This window comes from Entelurus aequoreus, linkage group LG02 (genome assembly GCF_033978785.1).
Source record: "Entelurus aequoreus isolate RoL-2023_Sb linkage group LG02, RoL_Eaeq_v1.1, whole genome shotgun sequence".
Taxonomy (NCBI): domain Eukaryota; kingdom Metazoa; phylum Chordata; class Actinopteri; order Syngnathiformes; family Syngnathidae; genus Entelurus; species Entelurus aequoreus.
In genome coordinates this window covers 33,330,919-33,351,371 of record NC_084732.1, presented here as the reverse complement: position 1 = coordinate 33,351,371, position 20,453 = coordinate 33,330,919, and the positions used below count along the sequence as shown (strand labels likewise).

Genomic DNA, 20,453 nt, shown 5'->3' with positions numbered 1-20,453 from the left:
TAGGTCTTCCAGCAGGACAACGACCCAAAGCATACTTCAAAAAGCACACAAAAATGGCTTAAGACAAAGCGCTGGAGAGTTCTGAAGTGGCCATCAATGAGTCTAGATCTAAATCCTATAGAACATCTGTGGAGAGAGCTAAAAACAGCAGTTGGGAGAAGGCACCCTTCAAATCTGAGAGACCTGAAGCAGTTTGCAAAAGAAGAGTGGTCCAAAATTCCAGTAGCAAGGTGTAAGAAACTCATTGATGGTTACAGGAAGCGATTGATTTCAGTTATTTTTTCCAAAGGGTGTGCTACCAAATATTAAGTTGAGTGTGCCAATAATTTTGTCCAGTCCATTTTTGGAGTTCTGTGTAAAATATAATCAGATTTGGCTTTTTTTGTGTGTTGTTCCAATGCAAACAAATTAAACAAACATGTGAATACCAAAGCATTTGTAATTTCAACAATTTTCTGGGAGAAGTGGTGCATTATCTGATAGAAATGCAGGGGTGCCAATATTTTTGGCCATGACTGTATATTTTTTTTAAATGCTGATACCAATAAAAAACTGTTTGAAAAGGTAGCACATCCCAAAATTAAGACTAGTAGGACAAAATACTCACATTTCACTTGATTTATTGCTCACATCAAAAAAGAGGAACGCTTACGCGTTTCGGCACGTGGCCTTCGTCAGAGCGTAAGCGTTCCTCTTTTTTGATGTGAGCAATAAATCAAGTGAAATGTGAGTATTTTGTCCTACTAGTCTTAATTTTGGGATGTGCTACCTTTTCAAACATTTTTGAAACATTTACTGGATTACTTTTTTTTTGGGTTTGGCACTCCATCTTGAATCACATTGAGAAGCGCAATCTCCTTTTTGAACCAATAAAAAACTACCGCTACCGATATATGTCAAAATGCCAAATATCGGCCCGGCTGATAATTGGTGGATATCTATATTCTAACACTATGCTTCCACTCTTTTGTTGTTTAGACTACTTTTCACGCAACAATTTCAACATCAAAACATTTTACTTATTCAGGACATTCAAGCTATCTATTTTTGATGTCCGAAATAGTTCTGGCTTTCCCACTTTCCAGTAACACTCATTCTCTAATGTATGCTAGTGTTACTAATTTACATATTTCTCAACAGATTCAGACCATTCCAAAGTCAAGATGCTCCTTTATGCTAGCAAATTACTAGCATTCTACTTTTTTTCCCCTCATTTTGCTTTTCCCAAAAATCATATTTCGCTACTTCACCTTTTTCTTTTTTTCTTCGGCTGCCGCCCAGCTCACAATGCACAATGAGTGGTGAGCCCATTGGAGGGGGGATCCATGTTGCCTCTTCTGGCTGTGCCCGGCCGGGCCCCATGGGGACAGGCCCGGCCACCAGGCGCTCGCCATCGTGCCCCAACTCCGGGCCTGGCTCCAGATGGGGGCCCCGGTGACCCGCGTCCGGGCAAGGGAAATATGAATCCTTGTTGTTTCATTCCCATAGAAGTCTTCGAGCTGCTCTTTGTCTGATCCCTCACCTAGGACCTGTTTGTCTTGGGAGACCCTACCAGGGGGCATGAAATCCCCCGGACAACATAGCTCCTAGGATCATTGGGACACGCAAACTCCTCTACCACGGTAAGGTGGCAGCTCAGAGAGGCTGCGATGGTGGGGGAGGATGCCGGACAGACCTGGCAGGCCCAAACGCATTGTGAGGGTCTGCTGGGAACGTCTGGCAGAGTCGCCTGTCAGAGAGAGTTTCAATTCCCACCTCCAGAAGAACTTTGAACATGTCACAAGGGAGGTGCTGGACATTGAGTCCGAGTGGACCATGTTCCGCGCCTCTATTGTCGAGGCGGCTGATTGGAGCTGTGGCCGCAAGGTAGTTGGTGCCTGTTGTGGCGGTAATCCTAGAACCCGTTGGTGGACACCGGCGGTGAGGGATGCCGTCAAGCTGAAGAAGGAGTCCTATCGGGTTCTTTTGGCTCATAGGACTCCTGAGGCAGCGGACAGGTACCGACAGGCCAAGCGGTGTGCGGCTTCGGCGGTCGCGGAGGCAAAAACTTGGACATGGGAGGAGTTCGGCGAGGCCATGGAAAACGACTTCCGGACGGCTTCGAAGCGATTCTGGACCACCATCCGCCGCCTCAGGAGGGGGAAGCAGTGCACTGTCAACACCGTGTATGGTACGGATGGTGTTCTGCTGACCTGGACTGCGGATGTTGTGGATCGGTGGAGGGAATACTTCGAAGACCTCCTCAATCCCATCGACACGTCTTCCTATGAGGAAGCAGTTCCTGGGGAATTCTGTGGTGGACTCTCCTATTTCTGGGGCTGAGGTTGCTGAGGTAGTTAAAAAAACTCCTCGGTGGCAAGGCCCCGGGGGTGGATGAGATCCGCCCGGAGTTCCTTAAGGCGCTGGATGCTGTGGGGCTGTCTTGGTTGACAAGACTCTGCAGCATCGCGTGGACATCGGGGCGGTACCTCTGGATTGGCAGACCGGGGTGGTGGTTCCTCTCTTTAAGAAGGGGAACCGGAGGGTGTGTTCGAACTATCGTGGGATCACACTCCTCAGCCTTCCCGGTAAGGTCTATTCAGGTGTACTGGAGAGGAGGCTACGCCGGATAGTCGAACCTCGGATTCAGGAGGAACAGTGTGGTTTTCGTCCTGGTCGTGGAACTGTGGACCAGCTCTATACTCTCGGCAGGGTCCTTGAGGGTGCATGGGAGTTTGCCCAACCAGTCTACATGTGCTTTGTGGACTTGGAGAAGGCATTCGACCGTGTCCCTCGGGAGGTCCTGTGGGGAGTGCTCAGAGAGTATGGGGTATCGATCGGACTGTCTGATTGTGGCTGTCTGCTCCCTGTACGATCAGTGTCAGAGCTTGGTCCGCATTGCCGGCAGTAAGTCGGACACGTTTCCAGTGAGGGTTGGACTCCGCCAAGGCTGCCCTTTGTCACCGATTCTGTTCATAACTTTTATGGACAGAATTTCTAGGCGCAGTCAAGGCGTTGAGGGGATCCGGTTTGGTGGCTGCAGGATTAGGTCTCTGCTTTTTGCAGATGATGTGGTCCTGATGGTTTCATCTGGCCAGGATCTTCAGCTCTCCCTGGATCGGTTCACAGTCGAGTGTGAAGCGACTGGGATGAGAATCAGCACCTCCAAGTCCGAGTCCATGGTTCTAGCCCGGAAAAGGGTGGAGTGCCATCTCCGGGTTGGGGAGGAGACCCTGCTCCAAGTGGAGGAGTTCAAGTACCTAGGAGTCTTGTTCACGAGTGTGGGAAAAGTGGATCATGAGATCGACAGGCGGATCGGTGCGGCGTCTTCAGTAATGCGGACGCTGTATCGATCCGTTGTGGTGAAGAAGGAGCTGAGCCGAAAGGCAAAGCTCTCAATTTACCGGTCGATCTATGTTCCCATCCTCACCTATGGTCATGAGCTTTGGGTTATGACCGAAAGGACAAGATCACGGGTACAAGCGGCCGAAATGAGTTTCCTCCGCCGGGTGGCGGGGCTCTCCCTTAGAGATAGGGTGAGAAGGTCTGCCATCCGGGGGGAGCTCAAAGTAAAGCCACTGCTCCTCCACATCGAGAGGAGCCAAATGAGGTGGTTCGGGCATCTGGTCAGGATGCCACCCGAACGCCTTCCTCGGGAGGTGTTTAGGGCACGTCCAACCGGTGGGAGGCCACGGGGAAGACCCATGACACGTTGGGAAGACTATGTCTCCCGGCTGGCCTGGGAACGCCTCGGGATCCACCAGGAGGAGCTGGACGAAGTGGCTGGGGAGAGGAAGGTCTGGGCTTCCCTGCTTAGGCTGCTTCCCCCGCGACCCGACCTCGGATAAGCGGAAGAAGATGGATGGATGGATGGCTACTTCACCTTATCTGTCAATATACGTTTAAAAAATATTTGTCAAAAATATGCTCTGTCAATATACGTTTAAAAAATATTGGGTCAAAAATATGCTCAGCAATACTACAACAGTTTCCACAATGATTTTTGCCAATAAATGTATTCAAAAATCGAATTTTAGATAATATGCAAAAACATAATTTTCGGCCTTTCATCTAACTCAAATTAGGCATATTTTTTTATTATACTTATTTTTTTTAACCAAATTTAGAATTTGTTTCCTACTAACCTTTTGGTATTTCTTGCAAAAAATACTTCACCAATTTACAACAACTTAAAATTCCCACCAAATATATATTTAGAGCAAAAAAGCACCACCAAGAACAGCACACACCCTGGCTTACACCCGTTCGACCTGCTACCATCGGGCAGGCGCTACAGGTACATCAAAGCCAGAACAAACAGGCTCAGAGACAGCTTCTTTCCCAGAGCAGTCACCATCTTGAACTCTAACTTATAACAATAATTCACCCCTATACAAAATCCTACCCTAATATCCTACTGTGCAATATTACCCTTCGAGTGCAATACATCCGACACTGATTGTTATTTATTACTCCGGTACTCTTGTCTTATTCTGTATATTGTACAGTATTTTGTATAGTGTTTTGTATATTGTACAGGATTGCTTATTATTTTTATTGGATAGTAGTCTGTTTATTTCAATTCATAGTTTTATCTTTATTACCTCTTGTGTAATTTATTTTTATCCCATATTTGTTCTCCCTACTGCACCTTAAGTTGGAGTCCTTAATCTCGTTATATGCAAATATAATGACAATAAAGTCCATTCTATTCTATTCTATTTAATAATCATTATTTTATTGAATATTTAAAAATGCTTGCCAATTTCCACTAAATTCAGATTTTTCTTCCAACATAGGTACTTTTAAATATCTCTTAGGAATTATGCAAAAGAACATTTTCCAAAACTCACTTTTTACCAGCATTGTCAAAACTTTGAACTTAACACTTTCTTTACATTTAACTTCACATTTTAATCTCACAAACTATACAATAATAATAATTGCAATAGTGACTTGATTAATTAGGCCCGTTTCAATTGACACTTTACATAAGTTTCCATGGGTATCCAATGGGGGGGAATAGTGGGGATACCAAAAGTATATTAATACTATTTTATATTCTTGTTCCATTTATTTATACGGTACTATTTTTTTCAATTAAAATAAAATATATCTAATTTGTTTTGACCATTCTGTATAGTGGGGCAGCACGGTGGAAGAGGGGTTAGTGCATCTGCCTCACAATACGAAGGTCCTGAGTAGTCGTGAGTTCAATCCCGCCCTCGGGATCTTTCTGCGTGGAGTTTGCATGTCCTCCCCGTGACTTTGTGGGTTCCCTCTGGGTACTCCGGCTTCCTCCCACCTCCAAAGACATGCACCTGGGGATAGGTTGACTAAATTGGCCCTAGTGTGTGAATGTGAGTGTGAATGTTGTCTGTCTATCTGTGTTGGCCCTGCGATGAGATGGCGACTTGTCCAGGGTGTACCCTGCCTTTCGCCCGATTGTAGCTGAGATAGGCTCCAGCGCCCCCCCACCCCCCCCCCCCCACCCGCGGTAGGAAATGGATGGATGGGCATTCTGTATAGTGAAATGCTAAAGAAACAGGGACCTCTATTGGTCTTATGAGGTAAAAACAACAAAGAATTCAAGTGAACTCCCGCGCAACAAACGAGGCTGTCAGTCAGCCCACAGGAAACATGCAGCAAAGCATGCACACGTTCCTTACTTATGTAATAAATCAATGCAAATACTTATAATCGAGAAACTTTGTGATTTAATGAGGACAAGTATTAAAAAAATAAAAATGTTAGTTGTTTATATAGCACCTTAACTGGTGCTTTCGCAAATGTCCCATTATCGCAAACGCTGACAAAAAGAGAACATGATCACAAGGTCAGACATTTAAAATATATTTACCATCGAAATGTCGCGTCATTGACATGTTAGCTTAGTGGCTAGCATGGCAGAGCACAAATTAGCATAGTCGTAAAGTTAGCACGGAGTGGTTAGCTTGACTGCTATGTAAACAAACCGTTTTTCCTCTCGACAGCGTTCCACGACTATGTCACACATGATGGCGTTACACGTCACGATGACGCAAGGAGTTTCTTCACCGCTTACATAATTAGTATAGTTTCATTACGTTCACTTTGGCTAACTTAGCGGGCTATATTTGCAAGGTCACGAATGATAGCATGCACTTTGCTCAGAACACTATAGCTGGCTACATTGAGTGTTTGGCAGCAAATTAATTTAGCATTTATGATGTTTAGTATTTTAGATTGCTAGTGTTTTGTAGAGCGGGAGTGGGTTTACTACGCATGCTGTTACGTAGAGAACAACTTTCACACACATTGGGTGATGTCAACATCAAATTTTGTGCGTTACAATCCCATATAGGCTAAATGTAAACCAATCGTGCCTATTAGAATACAGCACTCGCATAGTTTGCGCAGAGAGAACGCTAGCACGCATCTTAGCTACTAGCAACATTGCGGCATGTTTTATTTGTTACTGTCTTGATTCAACAATCATTAGAGACACGTGGCCACGCTGAAGGCGTGCGTTAGGCAAGAGGGCTGCGTTTAAAAAGCTCGGCTTGACCAGCCATCTCGCCCACAGCGGTTGAAAACGTGATTGCAACGTGCCGCTAGCTGCTACCGTTGACATAACGTTACCTGCCTGGCGTGTAGTCTGCTTTGATCGGGAACCCACGAATGTTTCGTTAACCTTGGCGAATGTCCCGGTGATAGTCCGTCATAATCGGCTCGGCACGAATCCCACACCTAATTCGCTGGGCTGCTTGCGCTGCTTCCAAAAGAACTTCAAGCTTCGGCTTCGCACAGCGCCATTTTCACTGAGAGGGAATCGCTGTTAGGTTTTCTTCTTCGTTGGCTTAATTGTGTAGGTGTTGATACGGCAATGTCGCCATCATCCGGTTGGTTGAGTGTAATTACATCGTAAAGCGACGGTTACAATGTTTCTCAGTGCTTCTTTTCCATTTAGTACTTTCATTACGTTTTCATTGATTTATTTATTTCAAGCAATGACATAAAAAAGTACAAAGTTGACAACACATAATAATATAAATTAATATAGTGCAAAAGGTAATGTATAGTATGTAATGCATGATTGTCCAGTTTGCCTGAAAGGGAGTGGGAAGAAGATAATTTATTTAATCCCACCCCAGTTCTCCATTCAGTGATTATTCACAATAGTTTCACTCTTACTTTGTTCAAGGATTATAATACAGATGTTGTATCATAGTGGCATTACCACAGGTAACAATAATTATTACACTGTAACAATAATTTGTATCAACAATGTATTAATAATGAATATACCAACAATGGTAATAGACAACAAAGCAATAATGGTAATAGACAACATAGCAATAATGGTAATAGACAACATAGCAATAATGGTAAGGAAACATTGAGCACATGTTAACACTTTGAGACAGAGTATAGCAGCAGGTCAAATTAAAGACCCTCATTTCTATATTTGAACCAGACCCCATGTTTGTATAATAGTTTAAATCGATTAATAGTTTGGCATTGCTTGTGTTGTAAGTCCAGTTTGTTCCATAGTTTTACTCCGCATACAGACACACAAAAACGTTTACGAGTGGTTTGAGCTATCGGCAATAAGAAATATCCAAAGCCTCTCAAGTTATGAGCCTGCACTCGTCTTATAAAAAAACGTTGTAGATTAGGCTGCAATAATTTGTTAAATGCTTTATATAAGATTATTAATGTATTATATTTAACAAGGTCATCAAATTTGACATGTTGCTGTATGACATTCTGACAATAAAAGTGAACCCCAGCAACTTTCCGAAGCATCAAACAGGTTTATATGTGTTTATAGTGTATATATATTTTCTCATTCTGTTTTGCACACTCTTGGAGTCAACATGTGCATAGTCATGTACATAGTGTATAAAACCCCCACTCCCCTTTTTTTGTACATATTGTTTTTCAAATCACCAGACATGTATAATGTGTATATGTACATAATTTATAAAAATGTTTACGTAATTTTGTATATACTGTACATGTTACAGGTTATTCCATCCATCCATCCATTTTCTATCGCTTGTCCCTTTTTGGGGTCACGGGGGATGCTGGAGCCTATCTCAGCTGCATTTGGGCGGAAGGCGGGGTACACCCTGGACAAGACGGCACCTCATCACAGGGCCAATTTGTTACAGGTTACATATCTTTTATTATTGAATGTATCGAATGTGATGAATATGTCACGATTGGTAAAACTGGTGGACTCAAATGCAGAAAAGACAAGCAGGATTAAAGTTCAAGGGTTATTATTAATAAAACCAGAGGGAAAGGAGGGAGCTCATAGTCTTTGGCTTTGCAGTCCAGGAGAGCGGGCTGAGGCTAGCGGGCTGAGGCTAGCGGGCTGAGGCTAGCGGGCTGAGGCTAGCGGGCTGAGGTTAGCGGGCTGAGGCTAGCAGGCTGAGGCTGGCAGGCTGAGGCAGGCACACACGGCAGGTAGGGAACTGAAGGCAGAGGAAAAAACAAGGGTAGAACGAGGAGCCAAAAAACACAAAAATGGCAGATTCGCAAGATTATCAAAAGTGCTAGACTTCTAGAACAAACGGGCGAGAAGCGTTACCACATGTAGAAGGTGAAACGATCTGGCGATCGCGCCGAGAGAAGTCCAAACATTTGAAGGCTGCAGGTGATGAGTTGATGGCAGGCAGGTGAGTGATTAGAGTGCTGGGATCAGCTGTGCCAGGCTTAGAGCTGGAGCCAAGCCAACGCCCAAAACACGCCCACTCTCCCAAAGACACACACAGAGACAAACAGACAGAGACTGTGACAGTGCCCCCCCTCAAGGAACGCCTCCAGGCGATCCACCAGCCTTGCCCGGGTGACTGCGGTGAAAGGCCAAGATGAGGGAAGGGTCCAGGATGAAGCTGCGTGGCACCCAGCAACGCTCCTCAGGTCCATATCCCTCCCAATCCACCAGGTACTGCAGACCTCTACCCCGACGGCGCACATCCAGCAGCCGCCGGACCGTGTAGGCTGGGTGGTCGTCGATGACACGGGGGGGCGTATCAGGGGGAGATAGTGGGCTGGTCGAAACAGGCTTCAGTTGGGAGACATAGAAAGTGGGATTGATCCTCCAGCGTGCAGGTAATTTGAGTTTAACTGCTGTTGGATTGATGATGGAAATGATTTCATAAGGGCCAATATACCGGGGTGCAAGTTTCTTTGAGTCCACTTTGAGGGGAAGGTCTCTAGAGGAAAGCCACACCTGCTGACCTGGCTGGTATACAGGTGCCGGCCTTCGGTGTAGGTCCGCATATCGACGATTTCGGTCCACAGAGCTGAGGAGGGCAGCACGGGCATCTTTCCACACCTTGCGGCAACGCCGCATCTGAGCCTGAACTGAAGGTACAGAGATGTCATCCTCCTCAGCAGGAAACAACGGGGGTAGGCAACCTAAGGATACCTCAAATGGTGACACTCCCGTGGCCCCACAGGGTAATGAGTTGTGGGCATACTCAATCCATACCAAGTGGGTGCTCCAGGAGGAGGGGTTCTTGGCAACGACACATCGGAGGGCCGCTTCTAGGTCTTGATTTGCCCGTTCCGTTTGCCCATTAGACTGAGGGTGATAACCCGAAGTCAGACTCACAGTGGCTTCAATGGCCCTACAGAAAGCCTTCCAAACCTCCGAAATAAACTGAGGCCCTCTATCCGAGACCACATCTGAAGGAATTCCATGAAGACGGAACACATGCTGGACCATGAGGTTGGCTGTTTCCAGGGACGTGGGGAGTTTGGGTAGAGCCACGAAATGCACTGATTTGCAAAATCTGTCCACTATAGTGAGGATAACCGAATTTCCCTGAGAAGGCGGGAGGCCAGTGACAAAGTCCAGTGATATATGAGACCGGGGGCGGCTTGGGACTGGCAAGGGATGGAGTAGGCCAGCAGGTGGTTGATTGGAGGATTCTCCACGGGCACACACAGTACAGGCAGACACAAAGGCACGGGTATCAGTATCCATGGTAGGCCACCAAAAGTGTCGCTTGAGGAGAGTCATGGTGCGGCCAACTCCTGGGTGGCAGGCAAACAAGGAAGTGTGTGCCCACAGAAGAACCTGTGAACGTACAGAGTCAGTCACAAAAAGGCGGTTATCAGGACCATTACCTGGGTCTGGTTGGTCTTGCTGAGCCCTTCGGACCACCGACTCAATCTCCCAAGTCACTGCGGCCACCACACAAGACGCCGGAAGGATAGGCTCAGGACTGGTGGGACCCTCCGAAATGAACTGACGTGACAGGGCATCCGGCTTGACGTTGCGGGATCCTGGACGGTAGGTCAGTGTGAAGCGGAATCGACCAAAAAACAAAGCCCACCGGGCCTGGCGGGAATTGAGGCGCTTGGCAGACTGAATGTAGGTCAGGTTTTTATGGTCTGTCCAGATGATGAATGGGTGTTCTGCTCCCTCAAGCCAGTGCCTCCATTCCTCCAGAGCGAGTTTGACAGCCAGCAGCTCCCTGTTACCTACATCATAATTGCGCTCAGCAGGTTCTAGCCGATATGAGAAGAACGCGCAAGGATGCAGCTTCTGGTCCTTGGCAGAACGCTGGGATAGTACAGCCCCCACTCCAGACTCTGAGGCATCAACTTCCAAGATGAACTGGCGTGAGGAGTCAGGATGAATCAGGACAGGGGCTGTGGTAAAACGTCTCTTAAGCTCCTTGAAAGCAGCGTCAGCCTCTGCTGTCCAAGTGAATGGGACAGACGGAGATGTGAGTCTTGTGAGGGGTGCGACCACTTGACTGTAGTTCCGGATGAACCGGCGATAAAAGTTTGCAAAGCCAAGAAAGCCCTGGAGACATTTAACTGAGGTTGGTTGAGGCCAGTCCACCACAGCTCGCACCTTTTCGGGGTCTGCCTTCACCTGACCACTCTCAATGATGAACCCGAGGAACCTTGTGGACTGAACATGGAACTCACATTTTTCTGCTTTGATGTAGAGCTTGTTCTCAAGAAGGCGCTGGAGCACTTGTCTGACATAAACCACATGTTCCTCCGGGTTGCGGGAGAAAATCAGGATATCATCCAGGTACACAAAGACGGAGCGGTTAATCAGGTCTCGGAGGACATCGTTCACAAGAGCTTGAAAAACTGCTGGGGCATTAGTCAAGCCAAAGGGCATAACCAAGTATTCGAAATGACCAAGGGGAGTCTTAAAGGCTGTTTTCCATTCGTCACCAGCTCGGATTCGAATCAAATGGTAGGCATTGCGAAGGTCTAACTTGGAAAACAGTCGCTCCTTGGACGGGTTCAAACGCAGTGGGTATTTGTTTTTAATGGTGTTATTCAACCCTCGAAAATCTATACAGGGACGTAGAGTGCCATCTTTCTTACCCACAAAGAAAAAACCTGCACCGAGTGGGGAAGATGAAGGTCGAATAATGCCTGCAGCCATTGAGTCATGGATGTACTTTTCCATCGCCTCTCTCTCAGGGCGGGACAGGTTGTATAACCGACTAGAAGGCAGGGGAGCTCCTGAAAGCAGGTCAATGGCACAGTCATAAGGGCGGTGCGGAGGGAGGGACAGTGCGTGTTGCTTGCTGAAGGCCTCTTCTAAGTCATGGTAGACAGAGGGAACCTTGGACAGATCTGGGGGCTCTATGACAACTGGAGAGACTGTGTCCTCAGCAGGGGAGCGGGCAGACCGCAGGCAGGTGGAGAGACAGTAGGAGCTCCAGCTCACCACTTTGGCTGCAGCCCGGTCAATGTGAGGATTGTGAAGTCTTAACCAGGGCTGACCAAGGACTACAGGAGCATGAGGAGAAGAGATTATATGGAATTGGATTTGTTCAAGATGATTACCGGAGACAAGGGGGTGCACAGGTTCTGATCGGTGACCCAGGTAACAAGGGAACGTTATGTGAACGTTAGGGCATTGTTCTGGGAACGTTCGTTTATAACGTTCAAAGAACGTTTGGTTGTGGAGTTCTTGCTTGGTTAGCAGAACATTAGCCAAGAACGTTTGGCTAGAACGTTTAGGGAACTGTTTAGGAACATGCTATTTACATCTGTTTTTATGCTATATTGTCAGGAATAACACTCAAACAGAAATTTCAACAGAATTAATTATTTATTTGTGATAGTGATTTCAACAGAAATAATTCTTTATTAGTGATATAATACAAAAATGGGGACGGCGTGGCGAAGTTGGTAGAGTGGCCGTGCCAGCAATCGGAGGGTTGATGGTTACTGGGGTTCAATCCCCACCTTCTTCCATCCTAGGCACGTCCGTTGTGTCCTTGGGCAAGACACTTCACCCTTGCTCCTGATGGGTGCTGGTAGCGCCTTGCATGGCAGCTCCCTCCATCAGTGTGTGAATGTGTGTGTGAATGGGTGAATGTGGAAATACTGTCAAAGCGCTTTGAGTACCTTGAAGGTAGAAAAGCGCTATACAAGTATACACTTGTATAGCGCTTTTCTACCTTCAAGGTACTCAAAGCGCTTTGACATATAACCCATTTATCATTTATCATTTATAAATGGAATGGAATGCAGTGGTCTTGGTCGTGCGCGTCAGTGTATCCTGCCCCTTCTTGGTTCTCTTCCTGGAAGTAAATCCATCCATCCATCTTCTTCCGCTTATCCGAGGTCGGGTCGCGGGGGCAGCAGCCCAAGCAGGGAAAACCAAATCCTGGAAGTAAATAATTATCACAAATACAACAAAGACAGCAATTGAATATAGATTAATTGAATTGAATTAAAACATTGGCATAATTACTTTATCATTTACCTCTCATCTCACTCTGTTCTTTTGCTTGTTTCTTTTTCCTTTTTTGTCCTCCCTCTTAATTCCTCCTCTTCTCCTGCAAGTAGTTATAATTGCAAATTCAAAAGACATGCAGTGGAACTTCAATAAAATGGAATTCAAAATTGGGATATCTTCTCTTCTCCGTACCTCAAATTTTGAACCTCCCTTTCAAAAAGTGGCCAGTTTCAGGACCTCTCCAAGCTCACAATCCACTTCAGCTGTGGTCGTCTGCTTGTAAACACCCCTGCATGCCTCTGCATACACCAGCACAATTTAGAATTCCCTTTAGAATAAATACTGTAATAATAACAGCTAGATCGACCTAGTGAGCATACATGCAACATATGCTCAAAGATGCAAACCTATTAACACTATTTATTATTCTGTAAAGGGGCAAGTCCTCAAACGCCACTTTTCCTGACTTTCCACGGAGGCCAAGCTGCTCCAGGACTTTGTGGCAATTTTCCTCAGCATTGTCCTCACCGTGTCTGCCAAATTCTGCCCACCAAGAGCAGTAAGAGCTTTCACCTATACAAATAAATAAACAACAATATTGTACTTGATTATAAATTGTTTTTTGATAACTGAGCAAGATATTTTTGCAGTGGGGAATTAAAAGTAATTACCAGCTGCTTTCTGAGCAGAAGATCAGTGTCGAGCCGTTCACAGAAGGCCTTCAGCTGCTCAAGAGTCTCGAAAGGCTGATCAATGAGATCTTGAACATCCACAGATTCTGGCCCCACAGACTGTGCTGCCAGCCCTCTCAGCATGCGCATAATTTCTCCCTGGTTCTCAAGTATATTTTGAACTTTCATGTTCAACTGGAAAACGGCAAAGACAACAAAAGTCAAAGAGGTAATTCGTATTACTGCCCGTTGTAACAGCCTGTTTAACACCACCTATCAACAGTTAAATAGCCAACTAACGTTCACTGTCAAGGGCATTCCTGCTGCTTCTTGGAGCGGTCTGGTACTGACTCGTACTGGCTGGAGTGGTCTGGTACTGGCTTGAGCTGGATGCATTCCTGTCTGGACTGAGCCTGGAAGTGCTGCTTCTCGCTGGGCTGTGAGGTCGGCCTGGATGCCTTGGAGTGGTCTGGTATTGGCTGGTACTGGCTGAAGTGGTCTGGCACTCGCTGGAGATTGGAAAGTTAAAGGTTGGGAGCTCTGGCAGTGGGGGTGCCTGGACGAAGATCTGTGTTTTCTCTTTTCTGCACTTCTTTTTTAGCCGAATTTCCTCTTCATCTAAACCAACGAAGACAAAAAAATTTATGCACCACTAAGTAGTATTTGAGTATTGTAAGTAAACAGTCTTTGAAAAGTGACTATACCATCAGCATCAAACACATCTTCCTCATCGTTTCTATAACGTTCAGGGGTGATGTGGCTCCGTTTGGTTAACACTTCTGGGCTCGAAAACATTTCAGCTTGTTTTTCGTATTGAAGAGCCTTGTCAAAGTCTTCTGCAAAATTTCAAAGTATGCCGATGACTCAAGATGAATTTAACTTATGTTTAAAATATACATGATATGACTTAGACAATATTCCCTTACCAGTCAATGTTTCCTGAAAACCCGAATTGGCAGCCTCTCCCAGAATTGTTTGTCAGGAATCTCAGCTTTCCGGATTCTGGAGTGGGCAGGATTTGGCCTTGGCCAACAGCAGAAGGTATTCTGAAGATAAAATAATCATGATGAATGACATAATAATAATAAGCTACAATATTATGCCTATGCACAGTACTTTTCAGAAAAAGTAATAACCTTTCCATCATCTTCTGTCCATTTGGTTGGGACAACAGCGACTGAATGTTCACCAAGGAACTCAACGACCACAAAAGGAGCCATCTGGAAAACAATCAGATATTACCATTTCAATACTGCATCAAAGGGTTATTTATGAATCCTGATACAGTTAGTCAGTTATTCCTAGTCTGCACACACTCTTCTGGTTAGACATGCTCCAAGCAGACCTTCTATACTTACTACTGGTTATTGATCTGTTCAAAATTCATGCAGTATCCCCATGAATATGCTATGGCAAATTATTGTTTAACTAAACTACAAATAAATCCACCCTTCTTCAGAAGTCATTCGTTGGTCTTTGGTCAGTTTGGAAACTTTATAACAGCCAACCTGCACGAGAAATGTATGCTAGTTAGCGCCGGCGCATGGTGCGCATTTATACACAACGCTAAAACCGTAAAATGGTCTGAAATTAATCATGTAGGTTGGAAATTGTTATACAAAAACTTGCTTCGTATTTCACCCTTTCTATACTTACTTGTGATAAATGGATGGCGCACCAAATTGCTTTAAAATCGGGATTCTGGAAGTAGTTAGCCTTCGTCCTTCTTTGTCTCACGGAGCAGCTTCAATTGTGCATGCGTGCAGTCTTCTCCTTCTGATTTTTATGGCGGTTGGCAAGCAACCTTGTGTGTGCATTACCGCCACCTACTGTGCGTGCAGCCTTGACTCAGCCGGCGTCAGATTGTTCACAAAACACAACACTTTCGCAGAAAGTTAGGGAAACGTTACAACATACTGTATAAAAAGTTAATTTGCGAAAAAAAACACTTATAAAAGCCTAACAGTTGCTGTTTCCATTGCAGGCAAATTATAGTTGGTTATATAGATGAGAACGTTCTAAGAACGTTCTTAGAACATATTAAAAAAAAAACATTTTTTTATTATGTTCTAAGACCGTTCTTTAGAACGTTCTTAGATCAAATAACTTTATTTTTTGATGTTCTAAGAACGTTCTTAGAACGTTCTTAGAACGTTCTCATCTTGCATACCCAAAAGAGAACCATAAGGGAACGTTACGTTAACGTTAGGTGTTACATGGGGAGTGACACGGGCAAGGAGTCGACCAGTCAGGGAATTGGCTTGCAAGGGTGAGGGAAGTGGCTCGATGGTAATGCCCACTTGGGAAGCAACGTCGGCGTCCAAAAAATTTTCATCCACCCCCGAGTCCACCAGAGCAAGGAGAGACAAGGACTGGGATTGCCAACGGAGAGTAGCAGAAAACTGCATTCGGCATAGGGACTTAGGGGAGGAGAAAGCTTGGCTCACCAGAACCCCCACTGTTACTGGTGAGCCTACTCTTTTGGCCGCATAGAACAGGTGGCAAGGAAATGGCCAGGTTGACCACAATAGAGACACACCCCTGCCCTCCTTCTGCGGAGGCGCTCTTCAGGTGTAAGGTGAGCCCGGCCCACCTGCATGGGCTCCTCAACAGGGGAACTGGAGGTTGAGGCTGTGCACATTGGCAAGTTGGGCCCGGCCGGCCTGGGTCTAAAGCTGGGGGGTTCCGATGACCTGCAAGGCACGGGGTCAGCTTGCCACTGGGCCATCTGGTCAGAGATGTTGATAGCTGCAGTAATAGCTTCGTCTAGGGACAGCTGCTCATTCCTCAGAGCAATCTCCCTTCCAATGACCCGACTAAGCCCATTCTGAAAAGCAGTGAGAAGGGCCTTGTCATTCCAGCCAGACTCCACAGCTAGGGACCGGAATTCACAGGCAAATTCTCTTACTGAGCTTTTCCCTTGACGAAGTCGCAACAACTGCTGACCTGCTTGCTGCCCTCGTATGGGGTGGTCGTAGACCCGCTTCATTTCTGCAGATAGTGCAGCAAAAGACTGGACTGCGGGGGATCCTTGCTCACGAAGGGCATTGAAATAACTCAAAGGGGGCCCCTGTAGCAGGTTGGCTACGTAAGCAATTTTGGCTGCCTCACGGCCAAAGCGAGAGGGCTGAGCATCAAAAGCAAGCTGGATCTGAGTTAAAAATTCACGACAAGTGCTAGGATTGCCAGAGTACTTATCAGGCGGGGGGATGTGTGGCTCTGCAGCAGGAACAGCAGGGGGTGCAGGTGGTTCGGGTTGTGGTTGAGCTTGTTGATGAGAGTGGTGAGCTGGGTGGAAACGCGTGACATCTGGTCAATAAGTGTCTGTAGTAGTTGGTCATGGTTTCCCAAACGCTGTCCTTGATTGGCAAGGGCCTCTCTCACACGGTCAAAATCTGCTGGGTCCATTGAAAAAGGCCAGATCGTTCTGTCACGATTGGTAAAACTGGTGGACCCAAATGCAGAAAAGACAAGCAGGATTAAAGTTCAAGGGTTATTATTAATAAAACCAGAGGGAAAGGAGGGAGCTCGTAGTCTTTGGCTTTGCAGTCCAGGAGAGCACACTGAGGCTAGCGGGGCTGAGGCTAGCGGGGCTGAGGCTAGCGGGGCTGAGGCTAGCGGGGCTGAGGCTAGCGGGGCTGAGGCTAGCGGGCTGAGGCTAGCGGGGCTGAGGCTAGCGGGCTGAGGCTAGCGGGGCTGAGGCTAGCGGGCTGAGGCTAGCGGGCTGAGGCTAGCGGGCTGAGGCTAGCGGGCTGAGGCTAGCGGGCTGAGGCTAGCAGGCTGAGGCTAGCAGGCTGAGGCTAGCAGGCTGAGGCAGGCACACACGGCAGGTAGGGAACTGAAGGCAGAGGAAAAAACACAAAAATGGCAAATTCGCAAGATTATCAAAAGTGCTAGACTTCTAGAACAAACGGGCAAGAAGCGTTACCACATGTAGAAGGTGAAACGATCTGACGATCGCGCCGAGAGAAGTCCAAACATTTGAAGGCTGCAGGTGATGAGTTGATGACAGGCAGGTGAGTGATTAGAGTGCTGGGATCAGCTGTGCCAGGCTGAGAGCTGGAGCCAAGCCAACGCCCAAAACACGCCCACTCTCCCAAAGACACACACAGAGACAAACAGACAGAGACTGACAGAATATTTAACGGACCACAATGGAAACAAGCCTTTTGGCTTTTTATGCCATCCATTTGCCTTTTAAAAGCATTACATGGATTCAATTATTTAAGATGTCAATAAACTTCTCAATCAATTAATCAAAAACCTGTGTCAAAACATGTTTTAAAGTACTCTCCCTACTCTATCATAATATACTTGAGCCATTCTGCAATTTTGCACATGTTGAGTTGCACATCCGAGTCATACCATGCAAAGACTATAACAATGGGACCCATTACCTCCCTGTTTAGCACTCAGCATCAAGGGTTGGAATTGGGGGTTAAATCACCAGAATGATTCCCGGGCACGGCCAACGCTGCTGCTCACTGCTCTCCTCACCTCTCAGGGGGTGAACAAGGGGATGGGTCAAATGCAGAGGTTAATTTCACCACACCTAGTGTGTGTGACAATCATTGGTACTTTAACTTTAACATTCATCTCTGTACACTTTAAACCAGGCGTGTCCAAACTTTTTCCACTGAGGAATGCACACCGAAAAATCAACGCATGCAGATACCATTGTGATATATTTTATTTTCAAAACCAGTACAATACAATACAATATATGTTTTACCTGTAGGGCGCCTCTCAAGTTTGGTCCCAGGGACACAGAAGGGTGTCAGTCATAAAAAAAAAGTAAAAAAAAAAAAAAAAATCGATATCCGTTTTTTTCTACTTCTTGCATTTGTATGTCAACATCAGGTCTATCTGTTGATATTAAGTTATTGTTTTATTTATGCCCTTTTTGACAAAACCCTGTTTTTTTATGTAGTAAAAACACAAAATATGTTATATTTTCCCCGAAAATATCTCAAAGTGTAATATTTGATGTGGTGTAATTGGAGCCTTAAATAGGTCAACAATTTACAACCACATTGATTTTAATTCATTATTATTTTTTGAGCAATGACTAAAATTATTGGAGATCCAAAAGGACCTCATTCCAAAGTGTTAAAATCAGGTCATACTATTTATTTTTTTTACTTTTAAAGCTTGAATCTCTATAGATCAACCTCAGATCTATCTTAGATGTCTTCGATCTAAGTTTTTGTTTTCATATGTATGGCAAAGACAAAACATGCATGATTTTCCCCAGAAATAATTAATCATTGATTTTTTGATGTGAAATAATTGGAGCCTTGAATATGTCAGCAATTCATAAGTACATTGATTTTGATTATTCTTTTTTGAGCAATGACAGCTTAAAAAAAAAAAAGAAAAACAGCCTGCATGGCAATTGCAACTTTTTCTTGTCACATTTCACCTGTTTGCTCTTTGATTCCCCTTTTGTGCTGCAGGCCATTACAAAATGAGCTGAGGGCTAAAAAAATGGCCCCTTGGCCACACTTTGGACACCCCTGCTTTACACAATATGCACATTATCACCTTCTCTGCACATTTTTTTTATACATATTTTCATTCTATTTTTTTTCTTTCTTTATATATATATATATAGTATATATATATATATATATATATATATATATATATATATACACATACAGTATATATATATATATATATATATATATATATATATATATATATATATATATATATATATATATACACACGTATATATATTCTCCGGCTGATTTTCGGAGCAGCTGGGGCAGGATTGCAGTCTCTCTGCCGCACTTTTGTGACGAAACGAGAGCTGAGCCAGAAGGCAAAGCTCTCGGTCTACCGAGCTATCTACATTCCTACTCTCACCTATGGTCATGAAGTGTGGGTAATGACCGAAAGAATAAGATCGCGGATACAAGCGGCCGAAATAAGTTTCCTCAGAAGGGTGACTGGCATCTTCCTTAGAGATAGGGTGAGAAGTTCAGTCACCCGAGAGAGACTCGGAGTAGAGCCGCTGCTCCTTCGCTTGGAAAGGAGCCAGCTTAGGTGGTTCGGGCATCTCGTGCGGATGCCTCACGAGCGTCTCCCTAGGGAGGTCCTCGTTGCACGTCCCACTGGGAGGAAACCCTGCGGCAGGCCAAGGACCAGATGGGGGGATTACATCTCCTCTCTGGCCTGGGAACGCTTCGGGATTCCCCAGGAGGAAGTCGCGAATGTTGCTCTGGAGAGGGAAGTCTGGGGGTCTCTGCTGGAGCTGTTGTCCCCGCGACCCGATTCCGGATAAGCGGTTGAAGATGGATGGATGGATGGATATATATATATATATACACACACACACGTATATATACACACATCTTATTACCTTATTTTCTTTACTGTAAAAGGCAATAGTGTGGACAACAAAGAATGTCATTGTACAGATGAAACATGTTGCCATTGTGTTCATGACAACTCTGAACCTTGAACTTAAAGGTACAGTAAGTAAAATTATGCAAGTGTAAATTACTGTGAATAATCACAATTCACAAGTGTGATTAATCTGATTTAAAATGCAATCATTTGATAGCAGTAGTTGGTACCAACTGTTTGACTCTCAAACTGTGGTACGAGTACAAGCGCTTTCAAAATTAGCAGAACTCAAGGTTGGCAGCGCTCATGAATATAGAATACTGTAGTTTTTTCATCCATCTTCTACCGCTTGTCCCTCTAGAGGTCGTGGGGGCTAGAACCTACCCCAGCTGTACTCAGGCAGACAGCAGGGTAGGCCCTGGACAAGTCGCCACCTCATCACAGGGAATGCATTCACACTCACACACTAGGCCCTCAGCCTATCCCCAGGTGCAGGTCTTTGGAGGTTCGGAGAAAGCCGGAGTACCCGGAGAGAACCCACGCAGTCACGAGGAGAATTGCTAAAAAAAAAATTTCCTACCCCAAGATTTGCTGTATTTGAATTAAATAAACTACGTTTGTTAGGCGGTGGTAGTGTAGTATCAGTTAACAGACAATAGCACATGTTTTTAAAACGTTGAGTGTCAGCAGATGTCCAGTTTTATTTGTCATAGTTGCTTAGTGTTGAC

The 20,453-nt window shown here is 45.4% G+C and overlaps 1 protein-coding gene and 1 long non-coding RNA gene across 6 annotated transcripts in view; both read right to left on the bottom strand.

Moving 5' to 3' along the window:
- The window catches only part of ahctf1 (AT hook containing transcription factor 1), a 38,045-nt gene extending 31,232 nt beyond the window's left edge, over nt 1-6,813 (bottom strand). For 3 of the 4 annotated variants that reach the window (XM_062025524.1, XM_062025543.1, XM_062025534.1), the window contains exon 1: nt 6,601-6,813. The gene's annotated coding sequence lies outside the window, so the exon portion shown is untranslated. The remainder of the gene's footprint in view (nt 1-6,600) is intronic. The other variant, XM_062025553.1, reaches the window with a different exon arrangement.
- Nucleotides 6,814-12,058: 5,245 nt separating this feature from the next.
- Nucleotides 12,059-16,964, bottom strand: LOC133663085 (uncharacterized). Of its 2 annotated transcripts, none has more exons than XR_009828236.1 (10): nt 15,588-16,964; nt 14,508-14,591; nt 14,298-14,417; nt 14,076-14,207; nt 13,672-13,989; nt 13,372-13,566; nt 13,118-13,273; nt 12,893-12,999; nt 12,728-12,800; nt 12,059-12,628 (listed from the first exon to the last, which is right to left on the bottom strand). It is a non-coding gene; the product is annotated as an uncharacterized LOC133663085 (long non-coding RNA). The 2 variants fall into 2 exon arrangements; XR_009828237.1 differs by having other exon boundaries at nt 13,672-13,880.
- Between the last annotated feature and the right edge of the window lie 3,489 nt (nt 16,965-20,453).